This window comes from Notolepis coatsorum, assembly GCF_963971535.1.
Source record: "Notolepis coatsorum genome assembly, chromosome: 4".
NCBI lineage: Eukaryota > Metazoa > Chordata > Actinopteri > Aulopiformes > Paralepididae > Notolepis > Notolepis coatsorum.
The window spans coordinates 69,136,805-69,155,389 of record NC_140168.1 but is presented as its reverse complement, the minus strand read 5'-3'; positions in this window follow the sequence as shown (position 1 = coordinate 69,155,389).

Sequence of the window (18,585 nt, the reverse complement as noted above, 5' to 3'; positions counted from 1 at the left end):
TGTTCAGATGTCTCTTGGTCCACAGGTCTCTGATGATGTGTCTCTTCTTGACAATGCAGTCGGGGACATTCACTCCTCCATCATTCAGAGGGGGCCTGTAGGAGGTCGCCGTCCATTCCCTGTGTACCTTGTCACAGGTCACAGGGTCACTGGTAGCAGTGGGGCGGTCAACTATAGTGATCTTGCAGACTCTTTTCCTGGAGTCTGTGTTGTTCTCCTCTACCATCACATATCTGCCACTGTGCTCACGCTTGGCCTTCATCAGGCCTAGAGACATGGTGGTCAGGGCGTTCTTGAATGTGTTGTGCTGGTTTCGCTGTCCTCTTCCCGTCACCGTGGCACCACTTGATGGAGGGCGAGGGCCTGTCGGTGTAGTGGCCAGTCAGCAGGACGTTCTCTCTCACCGGATGACAATCTTATCATCGGAATCCATCTTGATGGTCGGGGCTCTGGTTCCCATCTGCAGGTGATGGGTTTGGTCTGCCGTGGGCCGCCGGGGTGAGGCCGCATGTCGTCCTTCCTGTCTATATTCCCCTTCCTTGGGGACGTCTGTGTTGTGTGGGCTGGGTTGGATGGCGCTCTCCCACGGTTGCTGTGTGTCCGCAGCTCCTTGGCGGCGTCCCTGGTGGTCCTCTGCTGTCGTGGGCCGCCTTGGTCTCTGGGTTGTGTTCCTCCTTGCCTGGTCTCGCCGTCGTTCGTGGTACAGATCACGCGTTGTCTCACTCGTCCTGTCCTCTCACCAATTTATGATCTGAGGATGATAAAAACTGTCTTAGAAAACCTCCTCACATAAATGATTCAACGCCTTTCTGCTAAAGAAGAAAATCATTTAGGGTTAATTCAATTCATAGTTTTTTATTGTGTAATACCATTATGCATGTTCTTTATTTTACTTACTTGAGTCGATGCATCTTCGTACTAACCTGTCCTTAACGGTGTTTGGGTCGTGACCTCTCTGGTTCTCTTTGCAATTTTCTCGCCGCTCTGTAAGCATAGAGAAAAACACACAACAAAAACCTCTAGGCAGCCAGGTATTTTGTATGGAATATACTCATTCATTGTCTCGTCTATCTAAGTAGTATTAATTAATTTAACCTCTAATACACCAAGAATAAAAATCTACCTCTAACTAACCTTGCTGTCATGCATTTATCCTAATAAAACTAACCTACACAGGGCTGTACGCTAAGCTTTTTCACTAGGGGCACACTTGCCCCTAAATGAGAAATTTAGGGGCAAATAATATTTTTTAGGGGCAAATTTTTAAATAACTATTTTACCATTATAGTAGGGCTGGGCGATATGGCCTCTAAATGATATTGCGATATTTTTTGGCCATATCACGATACACAATATATATCGCAATATTTTGACATTTCCTAAAGCACTTAAAAATGCTTGATTTAACCCTTTGATGCATACAGTCACGCCAATATGATGATTATAATAAGTCCCTGCAACATATGTTTGCATTATTAAACCATGAAGATGCTTTAAAAAATAATTTAATGAAAATGTACTAAGAGTAGTCTACTGACACACTAATAAAAAAAATTATTTACATCTAAGACTATTTATATAAAAACTCTTGGGTGCCCTTTTTTTGCACAGTACTGTGTTTTCTATCCACTTTAGCCAAACACACACACACACATATATATATATATATATATATATATATATATATATATATATATATATATATATATATATATATATATATACTACTGTGAGAAAATAATAATTACACACAAAGGGATAATGGCTTATAGCAGACTTAATGATTTTAGAATATTTCAGATAATGAAATTAAATGTTTATCATCAACTATCCTGTTAGTATTTATACTGTCTGTAACGTTTGGCTACTTTAAATCATTGAATGTAGAGAGAGAGCGAGAGAGAGAGAGGGGGCGAGAACGCACAAGAGAGCCAGCCCCCCCCCCCCCCCCCCCCCGGGTTTTGTTCTAGGTTCGCGTTTTGATCGTCTAAGCTGCCGTAGGTGATGACGTCACACTCGAATGTAAACAGGAAGAGTCTAACACGGAGATGGAAAGTCACAGTGGTCGATGATATACAGAAACGAATAACTAATAAATATGAAGTTATGTTTAAACTTCTGTTGTCAAGCGTTGTCACTTGTCAATATAACCCACCCCCTTTCCTCACTTTTCCACCGTCCCTGCTTCACTCGGGACCACCAGCTAACGTTAGCCCATTGCTCGTGTCAATTAAATTGCATGTTATTAAATGTCCGCGCTGGTCTGTCTAATGAAATTACAACCGCAACATTATGTCGCCTGTACAGCCCTGGTTGTAGGCTAATGTTAGTGTAGTGAAATGCGAATGAAGGGGTGAAATCACTATTCGCAAGCTTGCGAGTAGATATAATTTTTCATTCGCACCGGCCAAATTAGGGGGCAATTTGCGACGATCTCGTCGCAGCGTACAGGCCTGCTACACTGTAGCACTCGACACTTTGATGGACGTTGTTACTCAGCTGATAGAGTTGTGCCCTTCCTGATGTCCTGTCGCACAGAACCTGTGCGTCGCTTTGGATAAAAGTGTCAGCTAAATGACCAATGTAAATGTAAATGTTGATAATCATTGTGCCCCCCTGGTGGTTTGATATTTGCAGTCATAGAAATGTATTAGTTTGTTAAAAGAAGAGTCATGCATGTTATTAGTTAGTGGAAAAATAGAATTTCCTGACTGCATTCATCAGGTACCAATGAAGGGGGGATGTTTTTTTTTTGTTTTTTTTAATACATTTCATTCAATGCATTTTGTGGTTCCCTGTTATCTATTGTCAGGTGAGTCCACCAAGCGTGTGGTCAGAGTGCAGGCATTTGCATTGTTTTGTCTCACTCATGCCATACCCCTTGGGTTTCAAGTGCCCACTCTGAATAGCTTTGTTTCTGTAAAACAAAATTTACATGTGGGTGTTTGGATGCAGATTTGTTTTAAACTGGTCAATCGATTGTCTCTCAACTCCACACCATCTTCGGTCGAGTCTTGTGGTAACAAAGAGAAAATCTGCATCTAAAGCGATACTTCCTACTATACTAAGTATAGTGGAGATACTAAGTTGAGTCCCTATAGGTGTGGTCAGAGTCCTCTCTAGGCATTTGCATTGTCTTTCAGCTCCACATCGTCCTCAGCTGATTTTCGTGTTCAAATGTAGATTATTTTGGGGTCTCAATTCAATGGTTCTGTGTCCTGTCTGTGTTAATGTGCAAATCACTGGAGTTTCAATGTAGTATGTCTTTTGTGATACGAGTGAGTGTTTAAACACTGTTCTGTAATTCAATTTAGAGTTAACTCCGTCTGCCTCTCCTGTAAACATGTTAATTTTCCACTCCTCTAAGACCATTCATAATTGTAAAAGCTTATGAAGTCTAATCTGTAATTTACTGCAAATGAGAAGATAGTTATGTCATGCATCTACATTAGGACTTCAAAACAATCACTCAAGCGATATGGGATAGCTATAATTCACTGCAAATGAAAAGATAGTTATGTCATGCATCATCAAGGTTTGTTTCATACTCACCGGAAAAAGCTGTTGTGTTCACGTTGGATCCTCACAGTTCAGTTCAGTTATTGAATAACCATATTAACTTACCCCCTTTTGTGTTTATGTGTATCTTTAATCGAATAGTGGTCCTTGAGGCTGTATCACGCTACGTGTCGTCAATGCAATGCTCGGCTCGTTTCTCCGGTGGTTTGGGACAATGCAACTTTGGAAACACTCTTTTGCATCTCGCTACAGTAACTCAATACTTTCTAATAGCAGCGCGTACATACACATACAAATAAAACATATACTACACGTGGATTTCATATACCCTCGGACTCGGGCATATTAAACTTTACGTTCGCCCATGGATAGGTTCATAACAAAATCATAATTTCATGGCGCGCATAGTATGACGTCATCGCTCCAAGCGACGTTCGCGCGTTCCCATTCGCCTCGGAAATAACGCTTTGCAATCCATGCAGTACTAGTTCCGTGAGCTCTCAATAGCCTGGAATTCACCTAAAACCAGCGTTTTGTAACCGAATGAACGTCACTTGTGCATATGTGAAACGTAAACAAACAGAAACGATAAAACTATAATTCCCTCTGTATAACGTTAACTCGTCGCCAAATGCTCGGCGCGCTATCAGCCGGTTTCATAACTCAATAAAGCACCGCGGCGGGTTCTAATACTGTGCACATACAAACGAAACGTAAACAGACAAACAAACAATAATACATATAAGTTAACGTGTTTGTATACCTGATTGTATTGGATCGCTGTTTGTTTAATCGCCCAGCACCCTGCTGCGATAAGGCATTTATACCCTCGATATACACTATACACCATTATTAAAGCATAACGACCGAACCTGACTTCGAAATTTAACAGCGATATATTAGATTTGAATATACCGTCTAATCACACTCTCGGTCTCTTCAACCCGCGACTAATGTCCCGTTTAATGTACATTCACGTACTACCGGGACATCGCAAGTCACCTTCCCGCTATCTGTATGATCAATTGGTTAATTTAATCCGAATACATCGTTTTCAGGAATGGAAGAGATTGTGGGCTTAGTTTGAGGTTGAAACAATGAATATTATGACGTTACTCTGGTAAATCTATTTATGATTCCATCAGCTTCTCAGTCCTACTTCCCGCCTCTTTGCAGAAGAATCACAGAACAGTTTCTAAGAGAGTAGTGTTTTCCAATGATATCACATCTAATAAGCCCACGTATCTTCTTTTGTTGCCTATATTTCAGTCTGCATCAGCTAGACTTGGGTTAGCAATCCAACAACCTTTACTGTGTGCCTTAGCTTTTGGTCGGCACCAACTCGACCAGGAATATCACTTCAACCTAGCAAATCCTATCAGAACCGCCTGATGGACCCGGGTACACGTGTTCCCCGGTAACGAATCTCAATACAGATCAGATATATTAATACATGCTATTCTTACTCAGCCATGATCTCAATATTTGACAACATTCTGTAACATTCACCTGGCACAGAGAAAAGCGGGAAGGTTTTAATTCCTTGCCATACATTTTTGGTCGACCAGTCTATATACTCACTTTTCTCTGTATAGATGAAACAATACAGCACGCCGGTGGGACGCAAAGAGTCCGTCACAAGTTCGTAGACGCCAATTGTGGGATATTCGTGGATATCCTGAAGAAGAATGTTCTCAGTTCTCATTACTATAGTCCGTAATGACAGAAACCAGTATGGAGGTGGTGTTTGTATGTACATACATAAGGACACCAAATTCATTACCCGTACTGACCTTCATCATGAGACAATTGAAACCGTATGGGTGGAAATTTTATTTGAAAGGGCAAAATCTGTTCTAGTCGGCACAATATACAGACCGCCAGATCAAACTGGCTTTTATGATACTATGGATGTGTGCTTAGCTGGAGCTGAGGATGCGGAAAAAATTCTTATTGGGGATTGGAACACGGTTATGCAACAAAAAGATGCACCCGTCTTCAAATCCTTCAATAGGTTTTGTGATCTGCACGGCCTCAGCCAACTAATCACCCAACCCACAAGGATATGTGAATCAACTCAGACTACCATTGACCTCATACTGACCTCTGACAAGTCCAAGATATCCAATAAAGGGGTTATAGCATGCAGGTTAAGTGATCATTATATGATATTCTGTACCCGCAAAAAGCTAAAACTAAAGGCTGGCTGTCACAAAACAGTCACATCTAGAGACCTCAAAACCTACTCTAGCGAGGCCTTTAACCTTGAACTGGAGAGTCTGGACTGGTCAGATGAACTCAATGGTACACTGGTTGAAGAAACTTGGCTTGGCTTCAAAACCAAATTTTCATCAATACTAAACAACATGGCCCCCCTAAGAACCACCAGGGTAAAAAATCGCGCTGAGCCATGGATGCACACTGAAATACTGACCGCTATGAAAGCCAGAGACAAAAAATGCTCTGAGTTTCGTAAAAGTCAGTCAAAGCTTACCAAAAGCACGAGCAGTGAACTCCAAGACCACGTGACTGAACTCAAACTAGAAAGAAACAGACTAAGAAATGACGTAAACTCCATGATCAAAACTGCTAAAAAAAATTTCATCAATGACAAAACCGAGGAAAACAAAAATAAACCACGTGAACTTTGGAAATTACTCAACAATCAACTAGGCTCAAGGCTGCAGTAAAAAACTCAAAACCAGGTTCTCAAACATAAACATAAAGACGGACAACACGCTCATCACAGACAAGCTGGATGTAGCCAATTACTTAAACACTTTCTTCACAAACATAGCCACAACACTGGTAAACAAACTACCCTCCCACTCAGGGCAGTATGGGGTAGAACACATAGTAGCATACTACAAGAACCTAGGCGTCCACAAAGACGACTTCAAACTGGAAATAGTAACTACAGATGAGGTACTCAAAAAACTGAGCGCCCTCCAACCAAACAAGGCCACTGGCCATGACAACATCCCCTCCAAATTCCTCAGAGACTCAGCAGCAGCCATCACCCCAGTCATCACACACATAATAAACCTCTCCATAAAACAGGGACACGTCCCCAAGGACTTCAAAATTGCGAGAGTAACACCCCTGCACAAAAAGGGCAGCAAATTAGACCCGGGTAACTACCGCCCTGTTTCTATCCTTACATCCATCTCGAAAGTCATGGAAAAAATAGTATACGAACAGATCGAAAAGTACCTTGCGGAAAAAAATCTAATCTACGAATTCCAATCTGGCTTCAGAACATCCCACTCCACTGACACATGCCTTCTCTACTTGAACGACCACATCAAACAAGAGGTGGACGCGGGCAAATACTGCGGCATGGTCATGCTGGACCTACAAAAGGCCTTCGACACTGTCAATCACACCATTCTGATTGACAAGCTAAAAGCAATTGGTTTTGATAGTTTATCAGTGAGCTGGATACAATCCTACCTGGAGGGGAGGGAACAGATGGTGGAAGTAAACGGTACACTATCCCCCCCCCTCACAGTGAGCTGTGGTGTTCCACAAGGAAGCACACTAGCTTGTGACTGCAACTTGTTCCTGTTTGCGGACGACTCAGCCCTGCTGGTCTCTGACAAGAACAAGTTACAGGTTGAAAAAGCCCTCAGCTCGGAACTAGGCAAAATCTGCATATGGCTCGCCGACAACAAACTATCATTACACATGGGCAAAACAGAGTCCATTCTCTTCGGTTCAAATAACAAACTCAGCAAGACCGACGGCTTCTCGGTTACAGTGGGTGACAATATTATCACAAGGAAAGATGAAATTACCTACCTGGGTTCCATCCTAGAGGCTAATCTTTCCTGTGACAAAATGGCATCCAATGTAATAAAAAAAGTCAACCAACGAACGCGATTCTTGTACCGGATCTCCGCTCTGGTAAACAAGAATACCCTGAAGACTCTAGCAGGAGCACTCATTCAAGGGTACTACGACTATGCTTGCACCTCATGGTACCAAAGCACCTCAAAGGCACTAAAAAACAAATTACAAACATCTCAAAACAAGCTAGTCAGACTACTACTTGACCTGACTCCTAGAACCCACCTCACCCCTGCCCACTTTGACAACCTAGGATGGCTTAGAGTAGACGACAGAGTACAGCAACTTGCAATGGGCCTGGTCTACAAGATACACTACGCGACCAAGGTACCCATGTACATGTCAAAATACTTCCCAAAGGTCAGTGAATACCACGATCACAACACCAGAGGGAGCTCCACAAATCATGTAAAACCCAGATTCGGATCAAACAAGGGACTAAACACGTTTCGCAATTATGCCACATCAATGTGGAACGCCCTGCCTAAAGCTGTAAAGGAATGTGAATCACTACCCACCTTCAAAAACACTCTCAAAAAACACCTACGTGAGACTGCAATTCGAAACTGGCCCCTACAAATGTCCTAACCTAGTTGTACAGTAAATGACCAAGTAAGGCTTTGTCAATATTCCAATGTACAGTGTAAAATGTGTGTGTGTCCCCTTCCCAACCCCCCCCCCCCCCCCCCCACCTCCAATGTACAGCCCTCACCCAACCCACCCAACCCCACCCCACCCAACCAACCTCCTCCAATGTACAGTTTCTATGCCAAATGTATATACACTCCTTTTCTGGACACTTTTGTATCACAAACAGTACTGTATTTGCAAATCTGATATGTCATAAATGTATAGATGTAGCAGTACTGTCTATCTGTATGTCATGTATGTCATATATGTTATGATGAATTGAAAATGGGGGACCCTGATGTAAACAAGTCGAAAGTCTTTCTCTGGTCTGCATCCCCTTAACAATTGTATGTATTGAGCTGTACTGTACTGTACCCATTCTGCAATCTGTTAATAAACTTTTCAATCAATCAATCAAAGTCAACCGAGGTTTGGATAATAACAAGGTTTATTAACCAAACGGTATAGTACAGAAGAGAGAATGGCTGAGGGCTTCGCCCCAGGTGATCAGCTGAAATGACCCAGGTAAAAGACCCTTGAACGTTGTTGGGAGGAGTATTATATAGTTAAAAGGGGGAGGAGGGGGTCCCATTTGATAGGTCAATTGGGTGGGGGGGATACAGGATTGGGGAGAGGGGGGGGGGGCACAGGATTGGGGAGAAAGGGGAGGGGAATGTCTTTACACAGGATTGGGGAGAAAGGGGAGGGGAATGTCTTTACATGAGAGAGTTGGGGAATCATTATATTATCCCACACAGCGCACCGGGGAAACCAGGCAACAGGCTGTAACCTGAGCCTGGAGCACTGCGGACGAGACAGGCGCCAAAGGAGTCAGCTGAAAACAGCCGCCCCAGCGGAAGGGGCGTATGCTGGCGTTGTTGATCACCATGACAAAGCCTCCTTTAAAAAAAAAAAACAGAGGGTATGAGGCAGAGAAGGCTGACATGATTGTCAGACGTCATGAACGTGCAGGGGCACACTCAACCGGGTAACCCGGGAGTTGACTCTGCTCCAACACACCAGGGAACCAACCACCCTGTCGTTACCCTATGCGGTGGTTGTTCCTATAACCCCTCAAGAAAAAACTCAAACACACCTGCGCAGGGCTGTACGTTAACTTTTTTTGCACATAGCACTGGTGCTACAGAGGTTGATAGTTTTGTAGCACAGGCCAAAATCTTGTAGCACAAGTATAAAACGTGTTATATTTGTAACAGTCACAAATGTGCCTATTGTATTTGTGTTATTTAGTTGCAGTGCCATGTTTGGCTGTCATTTAGTATATCGCCATGTGTTATTATTACTATGATACTCTCATATGCTATTTTCAATTAATATCATAAACAACATAAGGAATATTAGCATAATTTTGAGTGGACTGAAGGAATGAGTCAGCGTTAATAGTTTTAAATGCAAATAATTTATTGAAACAGAAGTGGGGTCGGTTGGGACTAGGGCTGGGCGATATAACGATAACAATAAATATCGCGATATATTTTAATAATCGATATCGAAATTAAAAAAAAAAATCGAAAAATCGTTTTTTTTTTTAATTTTTTTTTTTATTATTATTTTTTTTTACCTGCAACAGGGCAGTTTTAAAACCAGAGACAGTGGACAGACTTGTCTTTCTTGCCTGCAACTTAAAGTAATGGCTTTGCTTGTCCAAATGACAATACTGACCAAATTCAGATTTATTTTTCTCTTGTCCATTTATTTTGTTTGCTTTCTAATTTAAAATACATTTTGAAACCGTCTGTACACAGTAGGCTATGTGTGCTAGCAGAACTAGACTCCAGTCACGAGTCACAGTGCACATGTGCGGTGGTTTGTCCACCAAAAAAGCGCCAAAAGATCGGAAATAAACTAGCAGAGCCAGAACTGTTCAACTCCTCTGGAGCCACAGCCAGCAGAGAAGCCGGTTTACTTTAGCTTTTAAACCAGCTGCAGCCTGAGAACTGGAGTGTGAGGGGATGTAACACTAAAGATGGCGGCAATGACAAAGAATTGCTGCAAAATAAACATACATCTGTTGTTAAAAAAAAAAAAAAATTTAATTTTTTTTTATACTTATAACAATTCGATAATTATCGATATCGAGAAATAAAATAAAATTATCATATCGTTATCGCGATATGATTTTTTTCCATATCGCCCAGCCCTAGTTGGGACACACACACACACACACACAATGGGGGACCCTGATGTAAACAAGACAAACGTCTTTCTCTGGTCTGCATCCCCTTAACAATTGTGTGTATTGAGCCGTACTGTACCCATTCTGCAATCTGTTAAATAAAGTTTTCATTCATTCATTCACACACACTGTTTCAACTCACCACCCCCGCATCATATTGTAGTCTAGTCTGTCTTCAAACTTCCACTCCTCTCGAAACTTGTTTATATTTGAATATCATCATTATCTGTCCATCCTCAGTTTACTATAATATACTCCTGTCCTGAGTCCTGACTAGTGACTTCATCGTCTTTCCAAACGCACGCACGCACACACACACACACACAGGGAAGGGGAGAGAGTGCCCCCCCATTTCCCTTTCCACACTGTGTCTGCTGGCTCTGCGCCTCTGATCAGGATTAGCTTGTTAGCTTGCTAACGTTGTAGTGATTGTAATGGTACATAAACGTTCATTTCGGGCGATGTGCGCATAAAGGAATGGCGACGGTGCAAAGCATGTAGATGCATTTGACCCGTTGCGAGAAAGAAAAAACACCACGGACTTATTTCGGGACGTGTAGGCGCACTGCTGCGCACCAACCGACCAACGCGCTGCTCCTAGCAGAAGCACGGATAGGGCGGATACGACTCGTCGAGTTGTCACAAGAGTTTTTTCAAAATAAGAGTATCATATGCACCTGAACGTTGCTAGCTTTCGGAGCCTAGCTGGAGCTGCGCGTGGGCAGAAATGAGACCCGCTACGGGATTTTCAAAATAAGAGTATCTATATGAACCGAATCCCTATCGCACCAGTGCTACTGAAGTAAATCCATCCATCGCACAGACAGCTGTTGCTGTAGCACGTGCGATATATATGTCGCACTGTACACCCCTGCACCTGCGGGCATACACCGGCTATACCGCAGTACAAGTGTTTCAGTTTTCAAAAAAGGGTTATTCCAGGCCTACGGGTCGACGAAACATTACTTCGGACCGGGCCCGGCGGCACGGGAAGCACAGGGTTACCAGAGGAGGTCCAAGACCACCCCAACAGCCCCCTCTTCGCCACGCGTGAGAGAGGAGCGAAAATAATGGAGAACCAGCCCCAAGCACACCGCACTTGGTATTCCCAGGCGGTCTCCCAACCAAGTACTAACCAGTACCAAACCTGCGTAGCGGACGAGATCGGGCGTGCACAGGTTGGCTTGGCCGTAAGCCATTACGACAGTGCAGAGTACAATATGTACCCAACAAGGGTCTCCATAGCGCCTAACCCTGTGACACCCGGACCGACCTGGCATTTTTCCCCCCGAAAAAAGCACAAGTCCCTCAGGGTACCAGAACAGCAGATCTGCATCCCCGGCGGACAACGGGTTTAACTGATCTGGACCAGCGTGACCAGAACCAGTCCCGTGCCCTAACCACGCCGACATGCCTACTCCAGGAGAAGGGGCAGATATGCGTGTTGATCTTAAAACATGAAAAGAAGGCGCCACCCAGACGGGTCGGTGCGAACCGCACCCGGTGGCCCACCCCAAGGGCGTGAGACCCCTCTACATATGTTCAGATCCATTCCGTCATCATCCCCCAGATATGAACGAGAATCCGATAACAGGTCGTCGGAAGAGGAAAAAAACCCCATCCCAGTTGCTTTATAAAAACGCTGTTTTAACCACAAGCAACCAAGGCGTGCTAGTCACCCGCCTGATCTTCAACAGAACACCCCGAGCTAGCACTTAAGCGTGTGTCGGGACACAACAACATAAATGAACAGGCTATTTAGACCTTTCAGTGAATCCCCAAGGCGCCCAGGGGAACGACAAGAGGGGTGTGGTGCTTCCTAAACTCCAACTCTTTTTAATAAAAAAGAAGGAAGCACCAACAGCATGAATCCCAGTCTACACAGCCGAGGGTAAAAACGGTTTACATTTTTACATCCAGTCACCCCTTCCACAGAGGATTTAGACCGAAATTCCCCAGAAAGCCTTCCCACGCACGTGAGTCGTAGAATGAAAAAGCCATGGCAACTGCAAGTCACGTGACCAACTGACTCAAGTTACACATAAAATCGAGCGTAGCGGACCCGTAAGTCCTACGCTCTAACCCGACACTTTGACACAACAGATCTTACGTAAAGATCTAACTCACGGAAGCCATCATCATAGCAACATACTCGTATGCTATGACGGGGGGAAACCCCACACACAACTCCTGTTTGTAATAGGAGCAGAGTCAGGACAACCCTTCCCCCCCCCCCCCCCCCCAGCCAAGGCGTTTAACGGCTTGGCCCTGACTGGCCCAACAGGAGATGAGAAAACCCCCTTGACCAATCAAGTGGGAAGGAGGGGTTTATTCGGCACCCCCTCACAAAACCCTTCCCCCTACACACAATAACAACTGTAGTATATGAAACCTTTGGTAGAATGCTAATGAATAGCGCAAGCTAACAATGCACGCTACCCACAGACTGTGAACAGGGTTTACAACAAAACCAAGTTGTGTGTGTGTGTGAATCCTACACCCGCATTCCATGTTGTACATAGAAAAACACTGATAGAGAGTATAACGGCTAGGCCGTGGAATGTGTGTATGAGCATTACTGCAACTAACACAACAGTGTTGTAGTTCAACATTACTTTGTGTGTAAGCAACAGACCATACAACCAGCTTCTACCTGCATGTGGAGCGTCAGGCCGAGATAGAAACCTTTCTATAACCGAGTGTATGCTACAGACCTTGCTTTAATCTCATAACACGAACGTAACTCATCCATCAATGTATACTAATGCAGATTCACACTTTGCAACCTCATCATATGTTTTGGTGAAGAAACACAGTTTGTTTAACAAAAATACAGTCCCCCTTTAGAGGGGACTTTTTATTTATGAAAACAAATAATATGAGAGGGCCGGGGAGGGGTAAACAGAGGGGACCGCAGGGGGAAAAAGCACTGGGTCTAGCGGCGTCTGCTGCCTCGAGCCGCTCGGGCTTTGCCACCCCGAGAAGCCCCGGAGGGACGGTAGGTAATCGGTTGCTGGTCTCGTCGATCCCTACCGTCTCCTCCGGTCGTAGATGGGCCGGCTGCAGCAGCAGCACCGTCTCTCCTCCTGGCCTTCTTCGACGGCGGTGGAGGCAGTGGCAGCCACGGCGGAGGTAGCTCGACGACGTGGAAGCCGTCTGACCCCACCGGCGATGACGGGAGGTGGAAAATGGGGTTGGAGCATGGATCTCTCCTCTGCCATCTCTCTGCATGTTGAGGTTATCAATTGCAGGGCCTTCCCGAACAGTCCAGCATCGGAGAGGGTGGCCGTCAGAAGAGGAGCTCTCTTCTTCTCCGGCACACAGGCCTGCTCCAGCCAAAGGTGGCGCTGGATCAGAGTCGCCAGGGCGTGCACTTTCCCAGCGGCTATGGCCTGCACCTGAGTCAGATGCAGGACAGCTCCTGCCGCCTGGGTGAGCTGATCCTGTTGTACCTCAGTCAGCTCCGTGCCGCCCGTCATTATCCCGGATACAAATCTTGCCAGCTGTGCGACATTAGACGCAGCAGCCAGCGATTGTGTACCCGCGATGAACGACTGGTCACTCCAATACGCCAACCGCCTAGCCGATTTTCCTTGGAGAACCGGCTTGCATAACGGCTCCCACACCACATCCGGACAGAGGAGAGCGGCCATCGGCCTATCAAGCCGTGGCACACCCTCTCTCATACCTTCGACCAAACCCACCACCCGCGTAACTGGTACGTAGGCGGGAGTGAGGCCCATGATGTGGGACACCACCTGGCCCCGACGAACATAGGCCCCCATTGAAGGGAAAAATGGGTAGACAACGTCCACCCCTCTCACCGGGCGACGCTGCCAGAGATGACCTATTAGATCATCGGGGACAGGAGCAGGCAGTGGCTGCGGCAGCGGCACGCCGTTTGCAGCAGCCGCCACTGCCATAAGCTCGGGGAACAAAGCCCGCAGTTCCCCCTGCAGACTTTCCTCCATCGAACCCGCATCCCTCACATGCAGCAGGCTTCGACTGGTCAAGGAGCCACAGTCTGATGTGGCTGATAGTAGGGCATCCTGCCGATGAGGCCGAGGGGTTTCCCCGACATCCTCGAACAAGGCGCCCCAAGGAGACATTTCAACCCCCTCCAGTGTTACCTGGACGGGTGGGATACTCGTCTCTACTGGGCCTTCAAACAAGAACCCGTCCGCCTCTACCATGCAATCCTCTGTTTCCATTGGGCAGATAGAGACCGACGCATCCTCGCTGGTCTCCAGCAATTCCCCAAACCCAGGCCGTTCGCGTCTGCAGGACACCATCTTGCGACGGGAACGAGCAGACGCAAAAAGTTTACGTCTCAAATCCTCCGGAACCAAAGGAACCGCCCGTTCAACAACGGACGATTCCCCGGAAACAGAGGAACCAGAGCCAGAACCAGGCCATCGCAGAGGCGACTGCACCGGTGCACCGGCTCCTCGGAGAGGCAAACTACCCATCGGATGCCTACCGGGCGTGGCTGCCGACCACGAACGCGGCAACAGCCCCGCACCAGAACGCACGACGGAGGCGGGAATGGAGAACCGCTGGTGAAGAGTGGTTCTACGACTCTCCGAAGTAGACATTATGACTTAGATTTTTCTCTTGAATATTTATGAGAAGAAAAAAATAAGCACAATGTAAACTCGTCTCAACTTTCTTCAACTAGCAACCTCGTCAAGTGGGGATCTACCGAAGGCACTTCCTTGTGGTGAAAGCGAAGAAGGAGGTGAGTAGGTGGCCACACACCTGCTTATGAAGGTAAGCTGATAGGGGTGTGGTCAGACGAATGTTGGGATGTAAAGGTACATTGTGGAATTTTTTATTCAGTGCGCGTGCACGAGCGAGGTATAGTGCAGTAGTGACGCCGAGCGAGATCCATTACGAAACAGAACATATGTTAATTTAACTGTTAACTCAATTACAACCAATATAGACAGTAGATTAATTATCTACAAACTGATTTGAATGGTGGTGTGGATAACACGACTTGACACGATCATGTCCCAGAACAGAGCAGGACTCAAGCCGTCAACACAAAGCTGCACGAGAGAGCAGTTCAGCACCTTGGACAGCATGACAAATGCACCCATTTCATTGGCTGTCACTCTGTTAGACCTATACACGGCTGGGCCCGCAGCGGTAGAGGTGCGTGTTTCTTCGGACTCACTCGAGTGACACTGACACACTTAATTGGAGCGAGGCATTAAATTAACAACATTTAAAAAAAAAAATGAATAATAATAATAATATAATCTTTGAATTGCGGGACATTGTTCTGTTGTAGCGGGACAAACGTCCCATTATAGGGACTGTGCCGCGCAACGCGGGACAGGTGGGCACCCTAGTGCCAGCAGCTGCTGGATCCCAAGGGTTCACATATTTATACACACAAGGATATTTCATGTTTAATCATTGTATTTAGTAAATAATCAAAATATATTCAAACTATTTGTGTTTTCCTTCAATCATGACATGCTTTATCAGAAAATTTATCTTAGATGAAGATATAATAAAGATTAATGTGTGAAATATTTGAAAAAGGGGTTCACATACTTTCGAGCAACACTGTATATATGTACATATCCCTTACCTACTCTTACTAGTTATACCACTGGCCAGTATGACTTACTACCATAGTGTCTTTTTTTTGTATTTTATTTTTTTATTATTTTTTAAACAAACACATAAACAAACATGACAACACACAATAGGATATACAAATACACATATGCTCCAGCTCGTACCCCCCTCTCCCGGACCCCCCATTGGATAATCCAACCATTATAATTTGTTCCTAACCAGACACTACCATTATATGCTGGCTTTTATTCTCTCCACCACTTCTAACCACATTGCCATTTTGGATTCATTGAGACCCAAAATTCTAGCTGTTGATATTTCTTGATAAATCACATCGAGTTATGTAAGAATCCAGACCTTACGGCACATTTTTTCCGGTTGAAACCATCGTGATGCTATCAGCTTTTTAGCCACTGTGATACCGGATAAAACCAATCTCTTTAGCTGTGGAGGTACTGCATGCTCAAAGACATCATTCAGCAGTAATACAGAGGGGTGTACAGGTATATCCAGAGTTAAGAGATTTGACAATTGCTGGGTCACTTCTTTCCAAAATATCTTAACTGGTGGGCAGTCCCAGTACATGTGCATAAATGTCCCTTCATCCCCATTTGTACATAAGGAGCATTTGGAGTCTTGTTTAAGACCCATTTTGTTCAGTCTTATAGGAGTTAAGTATGTCCTGTGAATATAGTTAAGATTGATTTGTTGATGGTCCGGGTTCCTTGATGCAAGGCGTACATTTGCCCAGGCTTCTTGCCAGTCAAAGTCTATCTCCAGGTCTGGTATATCCCTCCTCCAGACTGAGTCTAGATGTAGGGTTTCATACGAGGCCGTTAGTAATTGATGATAAAAATCTGAAACAAAACCTCTCGATGTCTCTCTTTCATAGAAGAATTTGTGGTATCTGTGGTGTACAATTGGTATCCTTAATGGAACACCGTGAGCCTTCAAACATGCCAATAACTGTGCGTAAAAATAATATGAGGACTTGGTGAGATTACATTTTTTGCATATCTCATCAAAACTACAAAAACCCTGTTTGTTGAAAACGTCTCCTAATGTGTGTATGCCTTGCTTTTCCCATCTAGGGAATCTTATAGGTTGTTTTCCAATCAAGAGTGCATTGTTATTGAATAAGGGAGTATGATTATGCCATGTATGTGGGATAGAGTCTTTTTTTTGTGTTTCACGCCATATCCGGATTGCATGAGTGATTATGGGGCCAAATTTCCGTTCGCATTGCTTAATTGATAATTTGGTGTACACTATGTCCTTCAGCCTATGTGGAGCTACTATATTTTCTTCTAAATTTCTCCAGGATACTGATGCTTGGGGATCAAACCATGTTGTCAGTGGTCTTAAAGTGTATGCCTTAAAATAGTGGTGGAAATCTGGAAATGCCATACCACCGTCTGCTTTGTTTCTGCGGTGGATCTTTTTATACGTGGTGGTTTGTTATTCCAAATAAATTTGTATGTGGAGGAGTGTAATTCTTTCCAGTAACCCTTTGGAGGGGGTAACGGTAGCATTGAGCTGAAGAAGTTGATTCTAGGTAGGACGTCCATCTTAATTATTGATATTCGTGCTTGTACTGAGTTTTTAAGTTTTGACCACCTGACAAGGTCGTATTTGATTTTGTTTTGGATTTTTATGTAATTGTGCTTCATCGTTTGGCTTATGGTAGGGAATATTTCAACTCCCAAACATCTAACGTGTTTTACCATCGGTATCTCTTCTGGGAGGGTTATATTTCTTTTTGCAGGGGCGTTAAGTGGGAGGAAGGCCGACTTCGGCCAATTTATCCTAAATCCCGATAAATCTCCAAAGTCCTCAATCAACTTGAGAATATGAGGCAATGCGGTGTTGGGGTTTTGCATGAACAGTATTACGTCGTCCGCATATAAACTAATTTTGTGTTGTGTGCCCTTGATTACGATTGGTTCTATGGATTGGGATTGTCTTATATATTGTGCTAAAGGCTCTAATGATAGATCGAATAGTCCGGGACTAAGGGGGCAACCCTGTCTGGAAGACCGTGATACTGGAAAGATTTCGGAGGTGATTGTACCTGTTGTAATCATGGCCGATGGGTCTTTGTATAATACTTTAATCATATCAATGAATCCTTTTCCTAACCCCATCCTTTCTAACACTGCCCATAGATACGACCATTCCAACCTGTCAAAAGCTTTCATTGCATCCAGGGACAGCATCGCCTTAGGTGTGTTGTCTTCCTTGTTAGCATCTAGTACGTGTAGTAATCGTCTTATGTTATCAGTGATCAGGCGGCCTCTTATGAAGCCTGTTTGGTCCGGATGAATTAAAGACGTCATATGCTTTTGTAGTCTGATGGCTAATACCTTAGAGTACAGTTTGATATCGGTTCCGAGGAGGCTTAAAGGTCTGTAACTACCGCACTCGGTGGGGTCTTTGTCTTTTTTGAGGAGGACTGTTATGAGTGCAATATTGTCATTCTTATGGAAGTTCCCCTCCTTGACTGAGTATAAAATCATATTTAGTAATAAGGGTCCAATTATGTCCCAACAAGAGAGGTACATTTCTGGTGGGATACCGTCTCTTCCAGGGGCCCTTCCACTTTGCATTTCAGATATGGCCTCCCTAAGTTCATCTAGTGTGATCGGTGTTTCTAACTGTTTAGCGTCATCCTCTGAAAGTTTAGGGAGGTTAATTTGATTAAGATATGTGTCCATCTTGTTTTGATCGAAGGTCGTTTCTGATTTGTATAAGTTGGAGTAGAATTCTTTGAATGTCGTGTTTATTTCTTTGGGTTCTGT